Here is an 11,098-nt window from a genome sequence, read left to right as displayed (position 1 = left end):
ATTTTGATTATATTTTATACATGACATTAAAAGGTTGTACATTGCCTTAACATTTTTCAGTTTTTGCTTCATTATTGGAATTAAATTAGTATTATTTGTTAATTCAATGCAAACTGATGTGTGGGACAAGAGTCACATGACATATAGCCAACCCACCTTTGATATTTCGGTATTTATTGAGTCGTTGCGTTGGACAGATAACGTAGCTTTCATTGCGACAGGAAACGGTTATATGTGGTTACGCTGTCATTACATGTAATTATTATTAGTACACTGAACTTTTCTTCGAGGCCTACGTGGACAAAAATTTTCGGTTTACCCACCAACAATAAAATGGAAAGGTGATTAACACTAAAAATGGGACTATTAACAAGAAACGAGAACATTCTAGACATTTAATGCCAGTTATTTTCCTCAGTCTAATTATAGAAAATTGTTTTTAGATTGTTTGCGCTTTGTATATAGTCTTCGTCCAGAAATGTGTCTAAAATCATAATTTTTAGAATTTGAAAACTTTAATAATATTGATATACTAACCGATGGAGAGCATATATATAGAAATATAACATATATCTAAGATTAGATTTTGTACTCTTAGGCGTACATTTAAAAGTAACACACTCCATTTAAGCGTAGTGAAAACTGTTCAGTCGTTTGACTTTTGATGTTGTATCTTTTCTTAAATATATATATATATTAAGAAAAAGAAGTGATAACACATTGAGATAATTGAAAGATACGTAACATTTTGTAGTACGAACAAATACGTTAAAACAAAATCCATGTTTGGTTGCATTAGTTATAAAACAACCATAATAAGTAACACTGTTCACCATGATAAATAACTCATCTTACAAAAGTGTTTTTGTCACATAAGGTCATAAATTCTCTTTTAAGCAACGATTTACACTGGGTATTACCAGATTTTAATTTTTCATTGGCTTGACACAATGACTCTTTCAAGTCGTCGTGATTGTGATAATGATTGTAAAGTCCGTTCAGAGCAACGATCTTTAACAGCTTGTCTTTGTGGTTTAGGAGCCACTCAAAATGTATATATCTAACAGAGTATAACATTATTAATAGTAATAAATCAGGCAGGGAATGTGTATTATACACAGTGAATTTGTGCTTGTGTTTTTTTTTTACTATAGTGTTAATTACAGTAATTTGCACTGTGAGTTTTAAAACTTAGAACTTAGTGATAGTTTCTTAGCAAATAAACATTAAAAAGGACTGTGTTAGTTAGCACTTGTATGTCCAAAAATCTAACTGCTACCTGTTATGTTGTTGGCACAGAAAAATGCACCAAAAAGAATTTTCCGCATCATGCGTTTTGGACATCACTAGAGTGTGGGTACTTGGAGTGCCCCAAAATGTTTTCAGAAGTCTATTAAACTTAAATGAAGAGTTCACATTTATGCTGTTTCATATGTTATTGTTGATCAGTATTGCAAGGTTGATCTCAGGATAACAGATATGTTCATATGGTTTGTTTTTCTTTGTATTAATTTTAATTTGTCTCAAAATTTCAGGACCTGCACTTTTTCAGTTTTTGGAAAGGTAAGTAATTTAACAAACAATAATGTGATACATTGTTCAATCTGTATCACTTACAGCACAATAAAGGTATGACGTGTTAATGTCACTGTTCTCTTTTACATAAAAGGCACGGACAATTTCAAAATCCCTGCCAAATATATTAGAGTTCATTCACAAGTATGCTGAACCCGGGACCAGTCTAAAGACCTACAGTGTTCACAAAGTGCATGGCTTTTGGGAAAATGTCTCAAGAGATTTGGGAGTGCCTAATACATGTCTTAATAGGAAAAAGATTCTCAAGGCAGTCCTGCAGTATGAAAAGGTAAGCAATGTTTTTTCACAAAGTATTTATATTTAGTCCATTTAAAATAAAAGGTTTTTTTTTTTTTTTTTTAAAAAGAACAGATCTTTCTCTGGTAGAACTTCCTGTAATAAAAATTATTATGCAAAAATCAAATATTTTTACAGACCACATCAGGGGTAGAGGGTCCCTTGCTACAGAGTGATTTTCCTACTGCAGAGACAACACTTGGAGATGATGTTCCTTCCATTGTAAGAAATGTGTCATACACTTACTGTCAGATTTAAAATTTTGAAGCCATTATGACAACCTTATCCAGCTATAGTAGGTATTGAGGAGTACTCGGTGCGGGCTAGTTCTTTTAGGTTCAGCAGCTAACAAGATGGTGTATCGGTCAGGATACAGGAAGGAGGACAAGAGGCTTCCACTTTGCTGGATTGTCACCGCCAGCTGTTTTATTGCCACCTAGATGCTCAGTGTTGCCAGCAGTCTGTAGTAACAAACAAATTACCATGAGTATATAAACATATACAGAAACAGCTTCACTAAGATAAACATAAAGTAGTAAATGAAATAAACCAACACATCCATCTGAATATACACATAACATAACATATATGATTTGAACTATGCCAATCTTACATCTCTTGCTCCAAAAACAGAAAGGACACAATTAAACACAGTGAGAATGTCATACATAGCCGAAACATCCGTTCTAACTGTGAACAGAAGGACTTTGGCGCCATCGTGTGGCCGAATAAAATTACTACATAATGGCGGCGGCCAGCGGCACATGCCTCTAGTCACGAGATGAAAACTCGCTGCTATAACGCGGTAGAAAGTAACTAAAGCCGCGGCGAACATCAGGATCGGAAAATAAACATCTTTAAGGAATTTACTTGCAGTCACGAACTTAACACTCGGAGCAACGAAGGATGGCAACCAGGGACACAGTTTACAAGGTAAAAAAAGAGATTTCACGGAAGCAATCTCCCCTTCTCGAGTAGCAGCGCACTACCCCCAACTTCTGCCCACGTCATTTCCTACGGCTCCACCACACACAATATTGCAGAACATAGACATAAAATCCCAGAGCCTTTTATACAGTAGGGATCCAGCTTTTTAGATACAAATAAAACAAATTCACTCCAAAATGTCATCTTGAAGATAATTTAAATCTTGAAACAGAGTAATAATGAGTCATATGGAGAGCAAGAAAGTAGATTACAATAGACTTAACAGCAAGTAAACACATATCAAAGCAAATCACCAAACCATGAGGTGTAGAGCCTTAAGCACCCACAGGACAGCCTCACAAAGACCTGAGTGTCACATCTGACCTCCATTTTAAAGGAGTAACCAACTCATCCTCCTGCTGCTGACTAACTTTTCACTCCTTGTCTTCCACCCTTCTAATTTCTCCATTTTATCTTGTTATTGCACAATCAAGTTCCAAAATCTGAATATTACTTTATCATTTACAATAACTATAGTACTATATTCCTTTGCTGAATATTTTTTCCCTTATAAAACTGTCATTACATAGTGATTCTTTTCAAAATATTTTGTAATAATGTGTGTTAACAAAGACATATAGAAATTTCAGTCTAATTGTTATGTTTTAATTAATTTGTGATTTGTTAGAATGAGGAAGACGTTGTTGTTGCGCCAAAGTCTCCACAATCTGTAGGAAATGTACCTTTACCTTCAAGAAAAGGTAATTATTTGTATTTTATTCAGTATTACATTGTGATGCTTTGGAAAAACATTAATTTGTAAATAAACGAAAACGCTTTCTCTTCCCAGGATGCACTTCAAAAAACTGCAGAGAGCGGCATCCATACCCCAGACACACAAATCCCTCGAGAGTGACTCTAAATCTTCATCTTCAAATGCAAATGCTAAGGTAATTTCATAACTTTCACTGTTTTTAATGCACAACAGAGAAAGAAAACACGGAGTTTATATGTTTGTTAAACACTATAGGCATGTAATTATTATATTAAAAATTTCAAGTGTTTTGAAATGTAATCCAAAGTTTAAATTTAAAGTTAAAATCTTTTTGTGATGATCTTTAGAGGTAAAATAAATATTTCTTAGTCATATTCACTTACTCGTACTATGGGTTCACTAGTGAAATTGTAACATAATGATGCTGTTTCATAGAGACACTGTAGTGACAAACATTGAAAGTATTTATACATTTTTTTTAAATCTATATCTGTATGTTGCAGAGGAATGAATCAGATGAATCAGCTGAGGTCAACACAGACAGTAGCAGTTCAGAAGAAAGATTTTTCACATCTGGTTTGCCACAGCAGAAAACTTTCTTTTTCATAAATGAGAATGAATGGAAGGAGTTACGGCAACATCAGTCAGGAAGACTATTTAAAGGACTGCAGTGGACAAATATTATTGCCAGTGGAATCAGAACCCTTAATCCGTACTGCAGTTTTGGATTTCGGAGACAGTGTGAAAAAACTCTCTTCAAGATCAGAGGCACCGGTTTTCAGGTGTATGGGGTACTGCAGATTTCAGGACTGCCCTGTCACTGTGGATGTGGTGGTTTATGACGAAGAGACACTGAAAGCAGAAGTCGTTTTTAAAGGAGGTGAGGTCTGCCATAATAACAAAGAGCTGAAAAGGCGGCCTGTGCGTGCACAATCACGTCAAAGTGCTGGAGAACTCCTCAAAAACAAATTACCAAGGAGCTTGTACTTGGAGTCTTTACAGAAAGTGCCACAAAAGGTGATCCAATCTGGCAACAGGGATGATGCTCCAACAAAAGAAGTCTTGAAAAACATTGCATGGTCTGAAAGAAAAGCCAGTAGAGCAGATCCCAACGAGTTGATTAGCTTACAAAAGATAATTCAACAGTATCAGGACACTGAAAAGGATGTACTGCAGAAGATTCTGATGCATCCAAAGGGCATAATGCTGTGGTCTAAGAAAACCTTGTCAGTTTTTCATCAAAGATGCAAAGAAGACATTGTGTACTTTGATGCCACTGGAAGTATAATAAGAAAAGAAAGTGCTGGAAGGCCACCATACTATGTGTATGAGTTGGTTGTCAGAAACCCATCCAAAGGTGCTTCTCCTCTTCCAGTTGCTACATATGTCACGTGTGACCACACTACAGCCTCTGTGACATACTTCTTGCAGGCCTTTCAGACTGATCTGGTAAGAGCATTTGGTAATCGGGCCTACAACAGGCCTGTCATGTTCATGTGTAATGGATCCCTGGTACTCCGATGGTACTCCTGGTACTCCTCCGATCCATTTCCATGACATTCTGCAGAACAAGTCTAGAGGATCTGCTGCAGAAGTACTATGTCTTACTCACTGGCCAGCAATTCAACATTCCCATTCTTCATCGATGCTTGAGCCATGTCATGAAAAATGCCAAGGACCTTTGTAAAAAACAGTGAGTACATTTATATCAATAATTAAAAAAGAATACAAGTTTTGTAATGTAAAGGTCCTACTAACAGTGATTTCATTCGTTCCTTTTCCCAGCATTCCAGAGAACTACAGGCTTGGAATGCATGTGTTTGGGCTCCTTGCATGCTGTGATAACTTAAAAGACATGGATGATGTTGTCCATAGTGCAGCAATAGTGTTTTGCAGTCCTTGTAGTGGAAGGAATGTAACAAAACACTACAACAACTTGAAAATCCTTATGCAAAAAAGGGGGACCCTGGATTTGGATGAAAAGACTGTGATTGCTGAGGACTACAAGGTTAGCTAAGATTTATTATTTAAGTAATCATTTTAATAACTTTTTTACTTGTGTCTGTCCCAAATGAATTAATGAATTCACATTATTAAAAAAATATATGTTTTAAACCACAATAACATTTTATATAATTAATTTTTCTTTGCTTTGATAACTTGCTGAATATAGATATATATCTGTTTTACAGACTGATGTTCAGAATGCCCCCTTGAAGACCCATTTCCAGGCAATTGCTGACAATGCAACACTGGACTGTGAGGGCGAAAGAAACATCTTTCATGCACCCAAATTTATTGCCGGTCTGGTAAATCACCTTCTACCACATGCAACTTTGTGGTCATCAATGATGCTCGGTACATTTTTTTATTTGTTGTATTACTATCATAAATTGTCATTTATTAATAAATGTAAATGTGCTAAACGTTGACTTATCTATTTTTATTATGTTTTTGAATTACTTGTATTCTCCTTGGGGGACCTTGGACGTCATGGTACTGGTCCTGCTCACCAGCAGCTCAGTAAACTCTATAGTGACATTCAGCAATCCAAGAACCAGGTATCATAGCGAGAAGAATAAGTGAAAAAGAAACATAAATTGTATATAAATTTACAATACATAGATATTGACTTAAACAATGTACTATTGCATTCAAGAATTTTACACAAGACAACAGAACCCAAGGAATCATGGAGAAAAGCCAGTGGGATTTGAAACAAATCCGTATCCAGAGAAGAAGACTGACAAGGCTTGATGACTTTGTGGAAATTTATCAAAAAATGCACGATGCCCTCCTGCTTGAATATGCAGACATGAAAAAATCAAGACAAAAGGTTTGAATAACTTCCTAATAATGAAAATTATGTTTTATACAAATAGAACAAGAAACTAAGAAAAAGTGAAAACATTTGGATATGACTATAGAATTAAGAGATGATAAAATAAGTAAGCACTAAAAGTATGTATGTGTAATCAACAGTCTTTTCACGTGGAAATGGAGAAATGGAAAGACAAACGCATTAAACGAAAAGGTGTGTATGTGTCACCGTTAGTGACCGAACTGCCACTGAAGAAAAAGAAAACTGAGGTGAGTCATCATGTTCCCATTATTTTCAATAAATAAACCTTGTGATGTCCTCCCGATGGCCATACTCCTTTTTCCTCTGGGGTAAAGCGTCTGCTTTGACTATTTATAAAGCATCAATTATAAATTATCATCTGTGGAATACAGTTTTATCAAACTGTATTCCAACTGATTACCTGAAATTTTTATGTTTTTTGACATTGTATTACACCAGGGCATGGGCCTTAGTGAAGCCCCACTTTAATGACAAACAATGCATGTCCATAGGGAACACAAATGCAGGAGGAAGCTCAGGTTTTTTGCTTTTTGCTGGTCACACCATGTACAGCTTTGTTTTCAGCAGTTGTAGGCCAAGGGCATATGAATTAAACAAGCTTTCAAGGGTGATCATTGTCTTTTGGAGACCTACTGTAATTTTAAGCACAGCTCGCGTGCCCTGACTGCAGGCAAGCAAGTTTCCAATCGTACACTAGCATGTTCTCTTTACAGCTGGACCGGGCATCACATACTGCCCATGTTTTTATCTCATAGTTCCTCTGTTTACTTGGGATTGAATTTTTGGAGAGAGTCCTTTAAGGGGACTAGGCACTCATACACAGTCATATCAGTGCCTGTATGGTTGACCAACAGCAGGACAGATGCTCACTCGTTACATACATCTAAAATCAGAACAAGTTTGTGTCATTCATGACCATATTCTATTGTCTATTATATTCTATTATATAAAGTCATTCAAAAATGTTATCTGTTAACAGATAAAAGGGAAGACCACTGTTCAAACCTTTAAACAGGAACAGCACAAACAATATGATGCTCGTCAAAATCAGGTATTTTTAGAAATGTTTTTAATGTCTACATTTATGTTTTGTGTGTTATTGTCATAAATGACTCTGAAAATTGTCATAAATGACTCTGAAAATTGACATGTGTCTATCTTTGTAGGATGAGAGCCAGGAACAAATAGCTGTTAGCCAAAAAATTGCAACAAACATGGCTAATAAAGTGTCTGTCACAATATGGAAAGGAGATTTATGTGCCTTCAAAGTGGATGCAATTGTGAATGCAGCTAATGAAAGTCTCTCTCACATGGGTGGACTTGCAAAGGCACTGTCTGCTACTGGAGGACGTACTATCCAAGCAGAGAGTGATGTCTTCATTGCCAAAAATGGCAAATTAAAGGCAGGACAAGTTGCAGTTACCACAGCAGGCAAACTACCTTGCATGAAGCTGATTCATTTGGTAGGCCCGTGTCTGCAGAATGACCCCACAGTGCACATGATATCCCATGCAAAGAAACTTCTAACTAAAGGTATTTTGAATGTCATGACATGTGCAGAAGAGCACAAATTTTCCTCTGTTGCCATTCCAGCAGTGAGCTCTGGAATATTCAACTTTCCAGTCTCAATTTGTGCTGATGTTGTAGTCACCACAATCAAAAAGTACATTGAACATAAGAACCCCACAAGTCCTCCATTTGAAATACACCTGGTAAACAACGATGATCCAGCCGTGAAGGAAATGGAAAGGGCCTTCAAAGAGATTCCTTTGGAGCCACTCTCTGATGTCAGGAGGACAGTGAGTACACCCATTTTTAAAGTTTAATTGTTATCTTTAGTGTTAGAAAAAAATGATAACAATAAGCATGAATAAATAATTATTATGAAATAACAAGTGAAATTAAAGAATTAGAGCATCTTTGATGCATAGAATAACCCTTTTCAAATTGTGCAATAAAAATTAGGCCACAAAAAGTAGCAGTCATTAAATACATTCAAGTTATGTTCTTCTTCTTCATTTGTTATGATTTTGTAATCCAACAAACACCGCACTTAGTGAGTATTATGTGAAATATATCAGCATTAATAACGTGTAATTCATGCAAAAGGTAATGCAATGTTTTCCTTAATAAAACATTACTTAAAATGATCACAGCAGTAACAAATATTTTCTTTTAAATTCAACCCACAAATCGAGGGGCCAGAGGATTCTCCATCTACAGTGGAAAGGACAGAGCACCTTGAGAGAAACACAACCGGTCCGACAAAGGACACTGCATCACAGGTGATGTTTCACAGACAAACTCTAATTCAGTAACTATGTCATGTGTTTGAAAAACCAAGTTTGTTAGTACATATTTTTGTAATTATATATTAGATTTCATTATATGTATGTGTTGATGAATGAAAATTACAGATCACAGAAAAATGACAAATGTCAGTCCAACAATAAATGTAACATTTACAAGTTACTGGCCTTAATTTTACAAGAACAACAGTAACTGACTCAATTTTTAATTTCTTATTGTAGTTTAACATCTCAAATAAATTACATTAAAATTTATGTCAAATCTGGAGATGTTTTCAATTACATTTAAAACCTTTCCTAAGAAGAATTTTTTGAACTTTATTTAGTTACTATTGTCTTGTTGAAACACAGGTCGCGTATTTGTGGAAACAACAGGAAGCGGAAGTTGTTGTTTCTGTGGTCCCATCTCAGATTAGAGGTAACAACTTTGTCATACGTCACAATGATTTCCTGACCCTTAGACCACACAGCTGGCTTGTTGGAGAGGTATGTAATCCAGGTATTAACCCCCCCCCCCCAAAAAAAGTGCTGCATAAGGTTAACGTTAAAGCTGGGGCAGAACATTAGTTGTTCCCTACACATTCAGTAAGTACTGCTTTAGATCTACATTCCAGGCATTTCCTCATGACTGAATACTGAGTATATGTAAGTAAAAAACTCTTTATTAACCTTTGTATTCCAAAAATTTATCATACAAAGTAATAAAAGGTTATTTATTATACTCCTCAGGTCATTGAAAGTCTCCTGTACCACTGGGCCATTCGGCTGAATCTGGGGAATAATATATGAACCACTACACGAGCGGTGTGATCCTCTATGGAGAGAGAGAACTAATCAGGAGACAAAGCTTGTCCAGGGTAAATTTTTATTTCATATATTCTAGAATTCAGTTTTTTACATTTTATTAATCTCTGGAGATAAATGAAAAAATTATTGTTGCAAATTTGTAATTAATTCCTAATATGTCACAGGTGAACTTTGACAACTACAGAGCCATTTTATCCTTTGTGAACATTGGAAATGTACAAGCAGCATTTCTGTGAAAAAAAGTTTGTTTCAATAAAACATTCTTCATAATTTATGTGCTTTTTAAATTTATATATCTATCACAGTACATAAATGCAGATGACAGCTGTCTGTATTTGGTCGATCCTTCAAGAAACTCTTTGGAGCAGGAAGAGTCTGACCGTGCAGCCAAAAGATTCTGGTAATTATGCGTTATTACATGTATATAATAATAACATAAAATATTTGGTACTCTGTAATGCCATTAGAAAAGTGACAGGAGGACAGAGGACCTCTTTTTCTATAGGTGGACATATGGTTGTAGATGAAAGTGTAATAAAATCCATGGTTATCGGTTCTATAAAGAATTAAAAAAATTACTTCAAAATTACACACATATGTAATTTTAAATAATAAAAATACCCTGACAGTGTTTAAGCAGTGAGACATTTGACACAGTTAACATTTGTAGATTCAAAAGAACATGTTATTATTTTTGATACTTCATGTAACATAATCTAGAGCACAGGGCTTTCTGGCACGCCATTAAAAACACATTGATATGTGTTATATATGTCTATGTGATTTATGAAAAAGTACAGAATGTTCTTTTTCTGTGTGACTTTTATCATTCATTTGTATATAAATGTCATGTACATTATGTTCACACAGTGAATACTTCAAAATGAGAAGGACATGCTACAACAAAACAGACTGGGTGAATGTGAGACTTCAAGGAGGAGTACTGACACATCCATTTCAACGGGATGGTTCTAGCTGCGGAGTAATGGTCATCATGGTATGGTACCACATTAAAGCAATAATATTGTTCTGTAAAATTAGATAAGAAGATAAGTTAAAATAATCTTAAAAGGTTAAACTGTTTAAATAGGAAGTGTAACATTTGCAGATGTTTTCAATTAAATTTATTTTATTGTTTTCATTTCAGATGACCAAAGCAGTAATGGAAGCATTCCCAAATAAACCAGAAATGACATTTTTGACGACAAAAAAAGAGATGGCCCAGGCACGAAGGACATTTGCACAGACAATACTTGAGGCCAATGTTCCCTCTAAGCTGCGCGCGTGCGCAATTGCGCACTGCTGGCACGGTCTCTGCGCACAGAAAATCTGCGTTGCGCACAAAAAAAAAATCTAAGCTGAATGGAAATTAAAATTAATACTTTAACAATTCTGTTTTGCAGTGTTAGTCAGTAAGTGACTGGCTGCTCCCGTATGGGATTAGAACGATGCCACCTTATCCCATAGTCCAGCCAATGATGCGATTCACATTCGTATGTACGCAGCCAATCAACGTCGCTGACAGGCTATGACAGCGTCCTTATG

The 11,098-nt window shown here is 35.6% G+C and overlaps 1 long non-coding RNA gene across 3 annotated transcripts; it reads left to right on the top strand.

Annotated features, from left to right (window-relative positions):
- Positions 1 to 242: 242 nt before the first annotated feature.
- Positions 243 to 10,878, top strand: LOC102081639 (uncharacterized). Of its 3 annotated transcripts, XR_002062261.2 has the most exons (15): positions 243 to 341; positions 1,536 to 1,563; positions 1,670 to 1,864; positions 2,011 to 2,094; positions 3,488 to 3,560; positions 3,650 to 3,749; positions 4,078 to 5,267; positions 5,360 to 5,582; positions 5,767 to 5,932; positions 6,053 to 6,135; positions 6,234 to 6,410; positions 6,557 to 6,664; positions 7,417 to 7,488; positions 7,604 to 7,900; positions 8,031 to 8,160. It is a non-coding gene; the product is annotated as an uncharacterized LOC102081639 (long non-coding RNA). The 3 variants fall into 3 exon arrangements; XR_002062263.2 differs by lacking the exons at positions 243 to 341; positions 1,536 to 1,563; positions 1,670 to 1,864; ... (3 more) ...; positions 4,078 to 5,267; positions 5,360 to 5,582 and adding exons at positions 8,636 to 8,722; positions 9,098 to 9,603; positions 9,859 to 9,953; positions 10,424 to 10,550; positions 10,701 to 10,878 and having other exon boundaries at positions 5,830 to 5,932; positions 6,091 to 6,135; positions 7,604 to 8,236; XR_002062262.2 differs by lacking the exons at positions 243 to 341; positions 1,536 to 1,563; positions 1,670 to 1,864; ... (3 more) ...; positions 4,078 to 5,267; positions 5,360 to 5,582 and adding exons at positions 8,636 to 8,722; positions 9,098 to 9,603; positions 9,859 to 9,953; positions 10,424 to 10,550; positions 10,701 to 10,878 and having other exon boundaries at positions 5,848 to 5,932; positions 6,094 to 6,135; positions 7,604 to 8,236.
- Positions 10,879 to 11,098: the final 220 nt, after the last annotated feature.

The sequence above is a fragment of the Oreochromis niloticus genome, linkage group LG5 (genome assembly GCF_001858045.2).
Source record: "Oreochromis niloticus isolate F11D_XX linkage group LG5, O_niloticus_UMD_NMBU, whole genome shotgun sequence".
Classification (NCBI taxonomy): Eukaryota; Metazoa; Chordata; class Actinopteri; order Cichliformes; family Cichlidae; genus Oreochromis; species Oreochromis niloticus.
This window is presented reverse-complemented; position numbering and strand designations above follow the sequence as displayed.